The 16,669-nt window shown below is 41.6% G+C and overlaps 1 protein-coding gene across 1 annotated transcript in view; it reads left to right on the forward strand.

Annotated features, from left to right (window-relative positions):
- The window catches only part of LOC126267514 (hemicentin-2-like), a 794,065-nt gene that overhangs the window by 214,883 nt on the left and 562,513 nt on the right, over window positions 1–16,669 (forward strand). The window lies entirely within an intron of this gene.

Consider the following 16,669-nt stretch of genomic DNA (forward strand, 5'->3'; position numbering starts at 1 on the left):
GCCGTATACACGAATGATGTTTTGAAATAAGGAGTTACACCTCACCAACGGAGGATGTGCTACAAAAGAAACTTCGCCAGTCAGCTCTCTCTAAGGAATGGACGGCCACTGCTTAGTAGTCCGGTCAGGGACGATAGGAGTCTTTCAGGTACACAGTCTATGCCTATTTAATGTTTTTTGAAATCGCCTGTTGTACGGAGCTGTAAATTAGCTATTCTGGACTCACTAGTCGTATACAAGGGTCGTTAAAAAATTTTATGGTCATTAATGTGTAGTAGATATCGCACTTTTATGATCTTGAAATTGATTGTCTCCTCTCCATGTGTATTAAACCTGCAACTGTTCCGGAGATGACAATGCTTTAGTGAATCAGCTGCATGACGTCTACGCAAGAGAATCGTTACAAACTACGTACAGCAATTGATTTCCAGGTTGCGAAAGAAAAACCCGTGGTAATCATCAACGAACATTTCTGTGCAACATAAGGTAATACTGAAGCTGGGCGATGGGTACAGAGAGCTACAGCGTTAGAGAGTCCAGAAAGCGAGCTGCGCCGTCGGCAACGTTCGGGGCGTCCTGTCATAACTACTGGATTTTACACGGTGAACCGCATAGATGCCATTATCCGCGCAGAGCGGATCATCGTAACTTGTCAATTGGCTCTGAAGCTATACTTGAGCACTGAAAGTGCGTTTGCAGTAACTGAGACTCGTAGATATTTCTAGGTGCTGTCGAGATTGGTTCCACGAAAGTCCACAACAAAGCAAAAGATTCGAAGAAAAACCAGTTTTGAACCGTTGGAGGAGGATGAAGCCAATGGAGAGGCCTCGATGTCACGGATCGTGACCGGGTTCGAAACCTGTGTGTAACTTGAGCGAGGAACAAAAAGATAACAGTTCAGTGACACCGCCGAAAACAATTAAAAGAGAAGAAATCAGTGCAGTTCCTTTTGCTAGCAAAGTCATTACGATAGTCTTTTTAGATGGTAATTGACTCATTCTCGTGGGTATGTAGCAAAACGCGTAAATTGTTAATTCAGAGGGATATGTCAAGACTCTGGAAAAACTCAAGAAACGTTTGCTTCGAGTTAGTCCTGAGAAGAATCCATAATAAATCTGGCTTCAGCACGACAATATAATTCCACACACCAGCACCAGAACACGAGAATACTTTACGAGATGGGAATGGACACATTGTCTCATTCACCCGATATTCCAGACATGCCACAGACTTTCATCTGTTTGGACCATTTAATAATTATCTACATGGGACACACTTTGAAGATAATGAAGGCGCTGGTCGTGCAGTGAAAACATGTCTATGATCAAACGACAAGAGATTTCACCAACACAGAGTACCTGGTCTTACACGACGACGAAGTAAGGTCATGGAGCGTGAGGATCACTGCAGAAAAATTACACCTATAAAACAGATGTGGATAGATGTTGTTGCTAAACATGCAACTCATAAGTATATATAGGTTCCGGGAATAAAGCTGTGGAATACTGTTCACCGAACGAGTCTCGTTCTTATAACAAGAGTATCATGACACATTTTTAGTTCTAAGGAAAGCGCTACATTCGTAGTCAAGTACACAAAGTCTCAGGTTGGCCCGACTATAACTCTAAACCATATTCAAAGAATCTATTAAGGAAATATTTACCTTATACCTGGATGTGTTTTTATTTGACATATTCAATTCATGCATAGTTACTTACTCTATTGCCCTGGGAACTTACGGCCATGCTTTGACAATAAAATGAAGAAACCGGTAGAAGCAGGTACACACAAAAAGGATTATCCAGTAGAAGCACGGAGCGAGGTGGTGCAGTGGTTAGCACACTCGACTCGCATTCGCGAGGACGACGGTTCAGGCACGTGCCCGGCCATCCGGCTTAAGATATTCCGTGATTTCCCTAAATCGTGTCAGGCAAATGCCGCTATGGTTCCCTCGAAAGGGCACAGTCGACGTCCTTTCCACTCCTTCCCTAATCCGCTGGGACCGTTGACCTCGCTGTTCGGTCCCCTTTCCGCATCCACCCAACCAATAGAGGCAAAATAGAAAATTTCAATCCAAGCAGAGGACGTTGTATCAGATCTTCAATCACCAAGAGGACACAAAAGCTTTAAAACAGATCAAGAGGCAATAACACAATTCTCGAAAGAATAATATCTGATAGGAAACAACTAAAACAACTGAAAATCGATTCCAAAAAGTCAAGAAAAATTGACAATTACATTGATTTTGACTCAGGTAACTGACCAAAGTGCAAGTGAGAGTTACCGAACTGTTCATAACTGTTCGATAACACACTGCCAACGGGAATAAACTCATTAGAAAATGCACAACAACCAGGAATATATATATAACCTTCCATGCCATCTGAATACAGTTGATTAGTATTTGTGCTTTTGTTTATGTGTATTGCTCTGGATTTTGTATGCAATCACTGAGATGATGTAATAATGTAAGCAGGAGGAACAAAACGGCATCATTGTCCATTTTTTACCATCACTTATAGTATTACGTCATCATCTCGGTATCTGTAGAGAAAAACCAAAGCATAACACACACACACACACACACACACACACACACACACACACACACACACAAATGTACAAACGTTAATCGATTGTATTTAGGTGGCATGAAAAGTACTACAAAAATCACGTCATACCATCCACGTATATAGCGGTCCATGTAAAATCTGTCTCAAACTGGCTTCTCAGCATAAAAGGCGGCGTGTCCGCATTAGAAATCACGGCTACAGCTGATCGTTAGCTACAAGGACACATGTCAAAGAGTGAAAATCAAAGATTCATGTCACGAAAATCAAACCAAAGCCGAGGTGTATCGTATACCTCTCCATACATCAAGTATTCGAGAACTACCCTTAAATATAGGAAAAGAATTTTACAATTGAATTGCAACTCAGCTATTTTTCAGGTGCTGGCATCAATGAAAACGACCATATTATCTAAAAATAAATAGCACATCTAATATTAGCAACAGCATCAATTTGGAAGTAAATTCTTATAATAATATGAGAATGAGAAGTGACAAACCAAATCTCAATAAGAGTTAAGCATGACAATAGCAAAACTCTGCAGAAACTTGGAGCATCACGCAACCTACAGTAATTACATAATGTCTTATTGCAAATATTTCGCGTTCGCCAATTACAAGAATAAATAAAATACTTTACCTGTCTCCATGAAAAGTAAATTCACATTATTTACAATAAATAAATATGCTTGCGACAATGTAAGAATTCGAAATGATAACAATGTCATACTAAGATTTGAGTACGACAGAAAACTATGTTATACAGAAGGTTAGAACACAATGTAAGTACAAAATGTAAAGCGTAGGGTAATTAGCACATTGTGATGTTTTAGATATCATACATAAACCACGAACGTATATAGGTATCTCGCCATATATTTTCTCATAAGATCAAGTGCATAATAATTACAGGAACAAAAAAATAGTACAGGAAAATAGTACAGGGAGCTGGTTTTGTAGCAGCAAAGCAAAATGAATACAAGTAACCATATGAAATTATCATCGTCATAGATAAGAATATAGAGAATATCAGTGAAGCAAGTGTTACAATGAAACACAAACAACTACAAAATCTAAAACTCACAGTTTACAAACATGACATCTAATATTTCAACCAGTAATGGTTAGAACCAGTGTGCATATGTTGATGATAGAACTAGAATTGGAATCATACGGCAGAATAAGTGTTATGCATAACAAAAACTCACCCCTACGAAAGGCTGAAGAAATAAGTGAGACAAATGCAAAATATGAATACACAGAAATTAGCTCTACGTCATACAGCATGTATCATACTTTCAACTAGCAATAAGTGGAAGTAAGAGAATTATATCATTTTGCATGAATATAAGTGTACAGTATCAACAAGGATTTAGAATGCAGTGCAGAAAAATAATGTAAGGGTGGTGGTGACACGCTTGCCACTTTTACATATAATTTGTGTTCTAACCTTACACAAAGTCTGGTTGCTTACCATACTGAAATCTATTCCATTGGGCTAGTATTTCTGAATCATACGTTAGCATAGGCATACTTATCTCGTATCAATATTGTGTAGTCATGTCTACGAGGAGAGATGTGGTATGTTACACAAAAGTTATTTCACAGATGTGTAATATTTGATATATGATGTTGTGTGATTACAGTGTGTGTGTGTGTGTATTTTGTACTTAGGCGATATTCCAATTTTCTGCAGAGCTTGGTTGTTGTCATGTCTAACTCATTCGGATTTGTTTGTCGTTTCTGATTCTCACATCATTATAAGTATTTGCTTCCAAAACGCTACTGTTGGAGATATTAAACACGCTACTTATTTTTAGATATTATAGTTGTCTTTATTTATCTTAGCACTGGAGAATAAGCTGAATTTCAGTTCAACTGCAAAACATTTTCTCCTTTATGTGTGTCTAGTATTTGATCATTGTGTGAGATGTGTAACAACTTCGAATACTCAGTTTAGGAGAAGACGAAATACTTGTATGTATATTTTTATTTTTCATAGCAATCATCTTTGATTTTTAGTCTTTGACATGTATACATGTAGCTAGTGAACTTTGTAATCGTGGTCTCCATTGAATCGCCCCATCGCTAAGGCACAGTTGGTTTCCTTTATTTGAAAAACACAGTAGGTGAGACAGGTATTATATGGATTGCTATATTGATGAATTTTATGGCACGTGATTGATAAGCGATTTTTTGCATTATTTTACTCACCAACTACATACATTCGATTGATCTTTGTGCACTAATTTACGTTACTTGTTTGGATACGGGTAACGAGATGATAGCATAATAGTATACCGGTAATAATACACAACTGTATTAATTATCGTTTGTCATTCATTTCAAAAACATACATAATAAGGTAGGATTCAGCGAAAGGGACGATACAAGAAAATTAATAACCTAACATATCTGTCGTTATAACTGAGAGGAGGATTATTTGTGAAATTTTAATACTCTGCCAGTAGAGCGTAGAAGTTGTTGCAAAAAGTGACGCAAGTGGATTACAAACAGATGAAAAACGCAGTTGCAGAAATCATTTTCTGGAACTAATCTACACCAGAAATATTATCTGCATAGGAGCTGGTGAGGTTATAACAAAGATACAACAGTCAAAAAGAAAAATCGCTACCAAAGGATTTCATACTGCAGTGATCGAAAGCTGCTTCACATTATGCTGGACGTGACAGCCATGGAGAAAAGGAGAAAAAGATGGTGTGGATCGTATTACACTTGCAAGCGACGACGAATGCAATGGAAACATTTCTGGAACAGCTTACAAAACACGAAGGCATGAAAATCGAACTTAATCGGATCTGGCATAGACGAATATAGATGGTAACAGTGGTAACCATTTGAAAATCATTGAAATGATCACTCACGGGAGCGGGAGCCTCTACAAGTACAATTTTGCAGAGAGAAAGGCTCATTTATTCGCTTCTAGGCTGTTAGACTACGCTTCACTCGGATGATCGAGCTGTATACAAGCATAAACTTCCCCTCTATTTTTGTGGCATTTGATCTATTATCATTTCTAATACTCTAATGCGTGTAGGGTTACGGAACATAATAACTATTGTTTGGCGCTGTCTGTAACGTTTTCATTAGTTTCTTTTTGTGTCAGCTGTGTCGTTCGTTACTATATACATTCGTTCTTTGAGGTTCACAAATCTTAAGTCAGTACTGATATGCGTACCAACAAGAACTCAGTGTATCATGTACAACGGGTATCTCTTTCACGCGGTAAGGCGCGTTTTCTTGTAATGTTTCAGCAGAGATTTAGCAGAGATTTGCGATTTGTTTTTTTCTTTTTTTTTAATGCGTAGCCGAAGTCAGTCCAAACAAATGCTGTTTTTTATGCGACACGCATTGTCGACAACAAGCATCGGTTTGTTTCTCCTTAGAAACAAAACACTTCTAAAGCGGAATTAATGTGGCCATTAGAAAGAGCGGTCTCAGATTCGGCTAGTGTAGAATGTTCGAGTGGCCACGTACCATCTGACTTTCGGAAAAATGTTATCCACACAATCCTGAAGGCTGCAAGAGCTGGCAAGTTCGACAATTATCGCACAATCAGCTTAACAGCTTGTGTATCCAAGCTGCTGACAAGAATAATAAACAGAAGAAAATTGAGGATGTCTTAGATGACGATCAGTTCGGGTTGATAATGGAAGCAAGACTAAAGATAAATCAAGACACATTCATAGGATATGACGACCTACAAAAAGCGTTCGACAGTGTAAAATAGTGCAAGATGTTCGAAATTCTGAGAAAGACAGCGGTAAGCAATAGGGAGAGAGCCAAGAGGGGAGAATAAGTGGACGAAAAGAACGAAGTACTCGGATTAAAAAGGGTGTAAGTCAAGGATGTAGTCTTTCGCCATTATTGTTGAAGCAATGATGGAAATAAGAGAAAGGTTCAAAAGGGGAATTATAATTCAAGGTGAAAGGATATGAGTGATATGATTCGCTGATGACATTATTACCATGAGTGAAAGTGAAGAAGTATTACATGATTGGTGAATGGAATCTACAGCCTAATGAGTACAGAATATGTATTGAGAGTATATCTACGAAAGGCGAAAGTAATGAAAAGTAGCAGATATGAGAGCAGCGAGAAACTTAACATCAGGATTGATGGTAACTAAGTAGATGAAGTTAGGGAATACTGATACCTAGGCAGCAAAACAATCGATGACGAACGGAGCAAGGAGGACATCAAAAGCAGACTAGCACCGGCAAAAGGACATTCCTGTCAAGAGAAGTCTGCTAGTGTAAACCATAGGCCTTAATTTGAGTATGAATGAACGTTGGGAGCACAGCATTGTAGGGTAGTGTGAAATGAATTGTGGAAAAACCGGAACGGAATAGAATCATTGGAAATGTAGTGCTACAGACGCATGTTGAACAGGAAGTGGACCGGCAAGGTAAGGAATGAGGAGGTTCAGCGCAGAATCTGAGAGGAAAGGAATATGCGGAAAACACTGACAAGGAGAAAGGTCAAGATGACAGTACATCTGTTAAGACATCAGGGAGAGGCTTTCAAGAAAGCTAATAGCAGCTGTAGAGGACAAAAACTATAGAGGAAGGGAGAGATTGTAATACATCCAGCAAAGAATTGAGGACATAGGTTGCAGTGTTACCCTGCGACGAAGAGGTTGGCACAGGAAAGGAATTCGTGGTGGGCCGCATCAGACCAGTCAGTTGACTGGTGACTCGAGGAAATGACCATGGACAGTATAAAACGAAGAATACCCTGAACTGCAGCAGTGACCCGTGTGACACCCAGTCCCACTTTGACGTCTACAGCCATGTAGCAGTGCTGCTCAGTCGCTGCTGAAGTAATAGTCAAGGTTAACACCATATAACTTGACATAAGAGTCATAATTAACAAACATACTATCATTATATGTGAACCGTCGACATACTTTCAAAATCTTTTCTTAAAGAATTAACTATACTTACTAGCGATTCGTCAAGAACATTAACACATTTAATCACACTATGTGAGCGTGAAAATAGTGGCCAGTGGGTAACTAATGAAAACAAATATTTTTCAACAAATGGAAAACTTATTCCTAAAAAACCATTTCCTTTAAAAAAAAGATTTAAAAATTGTAATCGGAAAGCAGCCTCTAAATATCAAGTTACAATTTATTCACAGGTAGAAATAACTTTTTTTGTTTTGTTTGACAGTATGAGCTTTCGGGCTGAGTACCTTGCGGCTCCCTTTTAACACGGCCGTAGGTACGACCGCTCACAACAACCTCTGAAAGACTGCTGCAAATCTGCAAGACACCAGATTACTTTACACTAAAAATTTTAACAACTCACACAAACACATCAACTATGCACCCCGTATGAGCGTTGGAAATGGTACAAAACTCTCACATTAAAAAAAAATTATTTGCCACCTAATGTGCAACTTGTTTTTAAAAGATAACTCTTACGGTGGAAGGATGGCAACTTTATATACTAAAATGACCATTTAAATAAAAGCCCATGAAATGCAGTCTTATATAAAATGTACAAACATTACACATATACCGCCTCTCAAAATGATAGGCATGATAAAAACATTTGAGGGATTCGGCCTTCACACTTCAAGGAATAATTTCGTTAACACCGAATCCGACAAACATAACAAATGCCGACGGGAGACAGACGAGCAAGCTGCGGAGGAGAGACTGACCACGAAAAGAAGCAGATTTTAACAAGTAAATGAAACAACATATCACGAACCATTTAACTTCTAATAAACTGCGGTTTCTGGCGCAGCACCCCCAAAACGCTCTCCCGAACCGTCCGCTGCCAGCCGTTTCAACGGAAACAGGATCTCCCGTCGACAGACAGACACTGACCCGGCTCACCGACTGATCGACTCGCCGAGGCTGACAGACTGACCGACTGCCGAGTTCATAGCGACCCTTAAATGCACATGAGTTGGCAACTTTTCCCCTTTCCCAACCACCGGGAGACACTGCCAGAAACGGAAGGCGACTGCTTTACACTACGCGCTGCGGCGCGCTCTTCAAAACAGCAATTTTCACCGCGGCTCAGTGTAACTCATTAGTTTGACTGGATTTTGTGGAACATGGGAGACGTTTGTGTGATCTGATTTCCAGACCGCTGGACGGAGCCTTTGCGGCGCTGTTATTTTGTTAATACATGATAAAATGCCACGTACACTGCCCTGCACGAACATTGTGAATGTCGCGCCCACCGCGTTACTCAAAGCCGGTGGCGGCGTTGCAGGAACTTGAAACGCTAACGACGGTAAATATGGCAAGGTGAGACTAATGGCAAGTCATTCTTATGGCCATGCGGGCAGCGAAACGGAAAATGCCCTGACAGTTGGAAAACGGCAGATTGTCGTTGCTAGGCATATGCGACGAGGGTCTTGGAAACGGCGGAGCTGGTCGGTTTTTCTTCTGTCGTTAGCATCTACGGAAAGTGATTGAATGACGGTGAAACCACAAGGAGGTGACAAAGTGTTGGGTGTCCACGACGTTTCACATGGCATGTAAAGTTAGACAGACGGCGACATGTGGCAAACGACAGAGCACAATGCTCGAGAAGGCACAAGTGTTTCGGTGTACACTGTTGAATTCGTCGCTCCGCAATTTCCGACTCCTATGTGTTCTCTTGTTGAACCGACAACATCGTAAATTATTGCAGTGGAAACGGGATCATAAACAATGGACCGTGGACCAAGGAGACTTATTCATTTTTTTCGAGTGAATTATGTTTCTTATTACAAAGAATGAATTATCCAGGCGAGTGGCTGCTCAAAACATTCTATACAGAACCTACACAGACTAGTTGTGGCAGTATTAGGATATGGGGGGGGGGGGGGGGGGGGGGACATTTAGAGGGGCTACCAGAGGACTTATGGACTACTTTAACATTACTGCAAGCACTTGCAGCCCTTCATGCCTTATTTTTCCCTAAAACCGATGGCGTCTTGTAGCAGATCAGCTCCCCGTGCATAAGCCAGATTTGTGGTAGAGTGCTTTCAGGTAACAATAATAATAATAACACTAATGAGCGTATGGCATTTGCGGCCGGGAGACCTCTCGCGGGGCTGTTCGGCCGCCGCTCCGAAAGTTCTTTAACGCCACTACGGCGACTTGCGAGTGAATGAGGATGAAATGGTGATGAAAGACGCACAACACCCAGTCATCTGGAGGCAGAGAAAATCCCTAACTCCACCAGGAATCGAAACCGGGACCCCTGCGCGGGAAGCGAAAACGCTACCGCAAGACCACGAGACGCGGGTAGTGCTTTAAGGTGCCTGACAGTTCAGTCTCTTTGATGTGTTGGCTACCAAATTCGTCTGATATGAACCCGATGGAACGCATCTGGGACGCTCTCAGTCGCCCAGACTACGCTGCCAAAATCAGCGGCCCGTAGTTCATGAAAATTGAGTGTCGTCTGTGTAGCCATGTAGTGTCACAAATCTACGGAAACTTTCGAAACGTCGAATTCACGCCACATGAACCACTGCTGTACTGCATTCCATAGGTGGACCTACACGCTGTTAGTCAGTTGGTCATACGGTATATGGTTTCATTAAACAGATGTTGTTGCCATAATTTGGCAGCTATAAATCTTAAAATTACTTCTGCATTAAAAACAAAACGCGCATTGTCCGGTATAACTTAATTAAAATTCTTTCTACTTACTCGTTGTGGATACTCTGTATGAGCTTTATAGCGTGAGAGAATGGTATATATCGAAACCAAGCGTCGTATTAAAAAACGGAAAGAAAAACGTGTTCAGTACTTTTATAAATTGTATGTGACGTTTTGAATAATGACACCGATACCCAGGTGTGTGATGGGATGGGAACTTCTAAATCTTAAATAGGAATATCCCATTTTTATTGTAGAATCGAATTCAACCGGAGGAAAGTATGTAAATTTTGTATGAAACAATTTTGTCGTTGCCTGCAATTGACAAAAGACAAAATTTACTTCCAAAAGAGTATTATCTCCAAAAAATTGCATTTGACTCAAAAACATGAAGACTGACGAGTGCAGCAAACGACTCAGTATTTGCAGTTTCCTCCCTATAGCTCTTTTGATACGTCCATTCATTAACTCGTTATTTGACTTGATCACGTTGCGTGCATGTCGTCCCTCACCTCTAAAATATGTCTCTTCACAACCTGACTGCTTAATTAGTTAGAATTCAGGCTATTACGATAGAACAGAAAATTGAAATGGTTTACATTGGCGGAGGAAGTAGCGGGAATGGCAATAATGCTGCAACCCTTTGTGCTGAACGTTTTCTAAAGAGGGTACGATCGCACTTCTTTTTTCCCTGTTGGTTATTCCAAAGCTCTCCACCAAGGGAAATGAACTACCACGAAAAAGGAACCGTCGAAAAACAGCTGCTGGGGAGAATAATGAAACTCCGATATTGGCTGCAGTGAGTCATAACCTCCACATTAGCACTCGGCAATTAAGTTGTGACACGTGCATTAGTCAGACTACTGTTTGCCGAATCCTGAAACGTAGAAAATATCATCCGTCTGAAATATCTCTTCATCAGGAATTCCATGGAAACGATTTCCAAAAACGAGTAACTTGGTCGCTTCAGCAAATACAGAGACCACGGTTTCCGTAATGGAGTATTGTCCTCTGGCAAATCGACCTTCACGAGCTACATTGTGATTAATCGACAAAACTGCATAGCTGGAATATGGATTACCCATATTAGTTACGCCGAGTTGATAAACAGCGTCAATGCATTGTTAATGTTTCGTGTCTAAGTATTGCTCACAAACTCATTGGTCAGTTACTAGAATGAAATTTTCAGTCTACAGTGGAGTGTGCGCTGATATGAAACCTCCTGGCAGATTAAAACTGTGTGCCGGACCGACACTCGAACTCGGGACCTTTGCCTTTCGCGGGAAAGTGCTCTGGGCGTGAGTCATGCTTGGGTAGCTCAGTCGGTAGAGCACTTGCCCGCGAAAGGCAAAGGTCCCGAGTTCGAGCCTCGGTCCGGCACACAGTTTTAATCTGCCAGGAGGTTTCATTGGTCAGTTCTTTATGAAGGGACCGTACATGGTGATAAATATCGAATATTCTTGGAAGACGATCTTCCAGTAATGCTTGCAGACCTCATCTTAGATTTGCGACATGCAGTGTGCGTGGTACATGACCAGCAAATTATTCCACAGGGTGTTCGGAAATTCCCGTTACAAACTTATAGGACTTGCCGAGGTGAGTGATTATATAAATTTCCGAACAGAAACCTATGTCCAGAAACCTTCCGTTTCCGTTCTACAACGATTTCAATGGGGATGTGTAACGCGTGCACGTCTGCTAAGGGGCAAATGAAAGTGACAAGAGTTGCTCACCCTGGTATGCAGTAAGGTAAACATGATGACGTGCACTACTTCTAGCGAGGTCGTACGAAAAGTTTGATTTACGAGACTCTTGTAGGAACAAAACAAGATCTACTGGCACACGTTTTGGCCTCTGCACTAAAAATTGAAGAGATACCAGGGACGTGCGGTCTCGGGCGTCTTGTCACGGTTCGCGCAGCTCCCCCCGTCGAAGGTTCGAGTCCTCCCTCGGCCATGGGTGTATGTGTTGTCGTTAACGTAAGGTAGTTTAAGTCATATTAAGTAGTGCGTAAGCCAAGGGACCGATGACCTCAGCAGTTTGGTCCCATAGTCCTTATCACAAATTTCCAAATTTCCAGCTACCAGGTGGAATGGAGAGAGTATACCAGAACGTGCTTCGCAAATACAGTATCTGCAAAACGTTGGTGGTCGCCACATTGGGCCGCTGTTGTTATGTTTCAGTACTGTTCTGCACGTACAGCATGTTGTTTTGGCCAACATTTAATGTTTAAGTGTTAATACAAACAAATGTGTCTAAGTGATAAATGTGTGTTTCGTTATGTTTCCTTTCGAATTTTTACCTAATAATTGTACTGCATCACACCTAATTCAGTTCCTCAAGCAGAAGTCCAAGAGTTAAACGTTTGAATTAAAATCGTGAGTTTCCGGACATGGGTTCCTGTTTAAAATATTGAGTACGCACTCCCTACTGCAAGTCCTACAACATTTTAATCGTAGTTTCCTAACACCCGGTATAACAGTAATATATCAGCCGGCCGCTGTATCCGAGCGGGTCTAGGCACTTCAGTTCGGAATCGCCCATCTGCTACGGACGCACGCCCGAATCCTGCCTCGCGCATAGATGTGTGTGATGTCCTTGGGTTAGGTAGGTTTAAATAGTTCTACGTCTAGGGGACTGATGACCTCAGATGTTAAGTCCCATAGTGCTTAGAGCCATTTTAACAATTTTTTGTCTTAGTTCGCATGTACAATCGTCGAAAGAGGCCATCCAGTGTTTCTGTCTGCAAGATCGTTAAATCATACATGACCTATCTTTTGTTTTTGAGGTTACTTGACGAGTGAAGCTCATAATGAAATGCCAAAAATGGCTAATAAAGTGATTCATCGTACCAGCAACGCAAGTCAGCGGATCACATTGCCAAAACTTCTCAGTTGTGTCGGTCGTGCAATGTGGGGGTAAATCAGTGAATCGAAGTGAGCGACAACTTTTTTAAGTACTCACTACGTCATTATTAAGGCCACGAGTGGCCGATCGGTACCATCCGACCACCGTGGCACCCTCAGCTGAGGATGCCGATAGGAGGGGCATGTGGTCAGCTCCCGGTCGTTATGATGGGTTTCTCTGACCGGAGTCGCTACTGTTCAGTCGAGTAGCTCCTCAATTGCGATCACGAGGCTGAGTGCACCCCGAAAAATGGCAACAGTGCATGGCGGACTTAATGGTCACCGATCCAAATGCCGGACACACACGACAGCCCTTAACTTCGGTGATCTGACGGGAACTGGTGTATCCACTGCTGCTTTTTTTTTTAAGCACTCCCTGGGGAATAAGTCTTACAAACAAGTAACCCGTTGCAGAAAAGGGGAGGGGACACACCTACAGAAAGATTTTTTCCACAGTTAAAAACATGTCTCTTTCTCTTATTTTGATCCAATCCATTTATCTAGAGATAAAACCATTTTGAAACTCAGTTGCGTTATTTGTCTACTACAGCGCGTATCTATTGCGCAAAGGGAAAATTGTTAGACACGAAAGCTACGTATTGTTTCCCATACAATGCGAATCTGCAAGAAGACTGGGATATCCCTATTTAATAGAATTTTCTCATTTTGAGAAAACACAAGGAGCGATCTGTTTGAATGGCTAAAAGCATTGTTACGACAAGAAGGCGTAAGTGTTTCTTGCTGTCATCTACAGGTCTCAAAAAATGTTTTTCTTGCGATAACTTGCGTGAGGTATCACGTAAACTGAACATGTTTGATAACAGAAAGATTTTTTTAGGTCTGATGATGACAGAAGAGTCTGTCGAAATTGTTTGTTTTAAATAAAGAAATATTTATGCTAGCTCGGCTTTCGAATGTTTTTATTCCTCTTTAAGATTTCACCTCCTGGGGGTGTTGCTGGGAGTCAACATTAGTCGCTGGATAGCATTTTTTAAAATACTGAACACCTGCTTTCTGGTTTTTTATCTCATGCATGGTGTTTCAGATATTTCGTTGTCTCAACAGAAAAAAATTATATTTTGGCTATACTGTTTAAGCTATTTCTCCCTCTATTTTGAGGAAATAAAAGTACTGTAGTGTACTCTGTGTTTCTGCAGATGGTCCGGCTTAACTGTTGTTAAAATCAAAAGACACAATAAAGAGCAGCTTTCATAATTAATAAACGCGATTCGCAGAAATTAGCTACCCAGTGTCATCAGAATTTTTTTTAAGCAGTCGCTGGAGAATAGTTCTTACAAACCTGTAACCCGGTGCAGAAAAGGGGAGAGGACACACGTACAGAAAGCTTGTTTCGACAATTACAGACATGTCTTTTTCTATTATCAAGATCCAATCCAGTTATCTCGAGATGAAGCCATTTTGAAACCAAGTTGCGTTATTTGTCTATTACAGCGCGTATCTATTGATCAGGGGGAAACTTGTTACACAAAAGCTACGTATTGTATAACATACAATGCGAATCTGCAACAAAACTTGGATATTTCTATTTTACAGAATTCTCATTTTGGGAAGACACAATTAGCGATCTGTTTGAATGGCTAAAAACATTGATACGACAAGAAGGCGTATGTGTTTCTTTATTTAAAAGAATCGGTTTAGATAGACTTTGCTGTCATCTTCAGGTCTCAATAAATGTTTTTCTTTGCGACAACTTGCGTGAGGTCTTACTTAAAATGAGCAAGTTTCATTACAGAAAGATTTTTTTAAGACCTGAAGATGACAGCAAAGTCTGTCGAAACCGGTTGTTTTAAATAAACAAATATTTATGCGAGCTTGGCTTTGGAATGCTTTTATTCCTATTTAGAACTTCACCCCTTGGGGGCGGGTCTGGGAGTCAACAGTGGTATCGCTGGACAGCATTTTTAAAAATACAGAACACCTGCTTTTTCGGTTTTTATCTGATGCGTGGTTATTCAGATAATTCGTTGTCTCAACACAAAACACTATGTTTTGGCTATTCTGTTTAAGCTCTTTCTCACTCTATTTTGAGGAAATAACAGTACTGTAGTATACTCTGTGTTTCTGCAGATGGTCCGCACTTTAACACTTCGTCCAACTTACGTAAAATATTTTTCAAATACTCATAAACGCCCGCCTCTGCGGCCGAGCGCATCTAGGCGCTTCAGTCCGGAACCGCGCTGCTGCTACGGTCGCAGGTTCGAATCCTGCCTCGAGCATGGGCGTGTGTGATGTCCTTAGGTTAGTTAGGTTTAAGTAGTACTACGTTTTAGGGGACTGATGACCTCAGAAGTTAAGTTCCATAGTGCTCAGAGCCGGTTTTTTTTCGGATGGTCCAGCTTAGCTGTTGTTAAAAACGACAATAAAGTGCAGCTTTCATAATTAGTAAACGCGATTCGCAGAAATTAGCTACCCAGTGTCATCGGAACTCTGCTAGCAAATGACGATAAGTCGATCTCAGTAGCTACTGACTGTGAGGCACTGCGGCGGCGATTGTAAAGAGAAACCCCGTGGGACGATTACGTGTCCGGAACAGGCCCAGGGGGCGGCAGCGACGACGCACGGTCGACTCCCAGCGGGCGCTGCGCCCGCATATCGGCGCGCCACAGCGCCGGAGCCTGTAACCATGAGGGCTGTTTGCAGGCCGGCCTGCCCCATCCGCTCCTACATGCGTGCCTCCTCCCTGGGGACTCGGCAGAGATCCCCGCTCCCTCCATGCGCCACGCCAGAGGCCAGCCGTCATTCCGAGCGCCGCGACGTCAAAGCACGACGCTGAGGCACCGACGTCAGGTGCGGCCGAATAGCCAAAACGTGGCCCAAACACCAAGAAGACTTTTAATTCGGACAAAACGCATCTCACGAGGGCTTTTGCTGTCGCTGATGACGAATCTGAGGTTAAAAATTGTCAAAAGAAAATGGCGGATTCAATATAGCAATGAGACGCATGAAAACTATTCGTAATTCATTAATAATAGCGTACATAGGGGATCTGGACATCAATAATTACTTCTTGCTTGCTAGGGAGAAATGCTAACCATTACACCACCACAACACTATGGTTAACATTGAAGCGCGAACTACCCAGGTTGAGTGCTGTCCCCAACACAAACTTCATTTGATATACTCTACTGGCCACTAAAATTGCTACACCAAGAAGAAATGCATATGATAAATGGGTATTCATAGGAGAAATATATTATACTAGAACTGACATGTGATTACATTTTCACGCAATTTGGGTGCATAGATTCTGAGAAATCAGTACCCAGAAAACCACAGCTGGCCGTAATGTCGGCCTTGATACGGCTGCGTATTGAGTCAAACATAGCTTGGATTGCGTGTACAGGTACAGCTGCCCATGCAGTTACAACACGATACCACAGTTCATCAAGAGTAGTGACTTGGCGTATTGTGACAATCCAGTTGATCGGCCATCAGTGACCAGACGTTTTCTGTTGATGAGACATCTGCAGAATGTGCTGGCCAGGGCAGCTGTCGAATATTTTCTGTATCCAGAAAGGCCTGTACAGGACCTGCAAC

This window comes from Schistocerca gregaria, chromosome 4 (assembly GCF_023897955.1).
Source record: "Schistocerca gregaria isolate iqSchGreg1 chromosome 4, iqSchGreg1.2, whole genome shotgun sequence".
Classification (NCBI taxonomy): domain Eukaryota; kingdom Metazoa; phylum Arthropoda; class Insecta; order Orthoptera; family Acrididae; genus Schistocerca; species Schistocerca gregaria.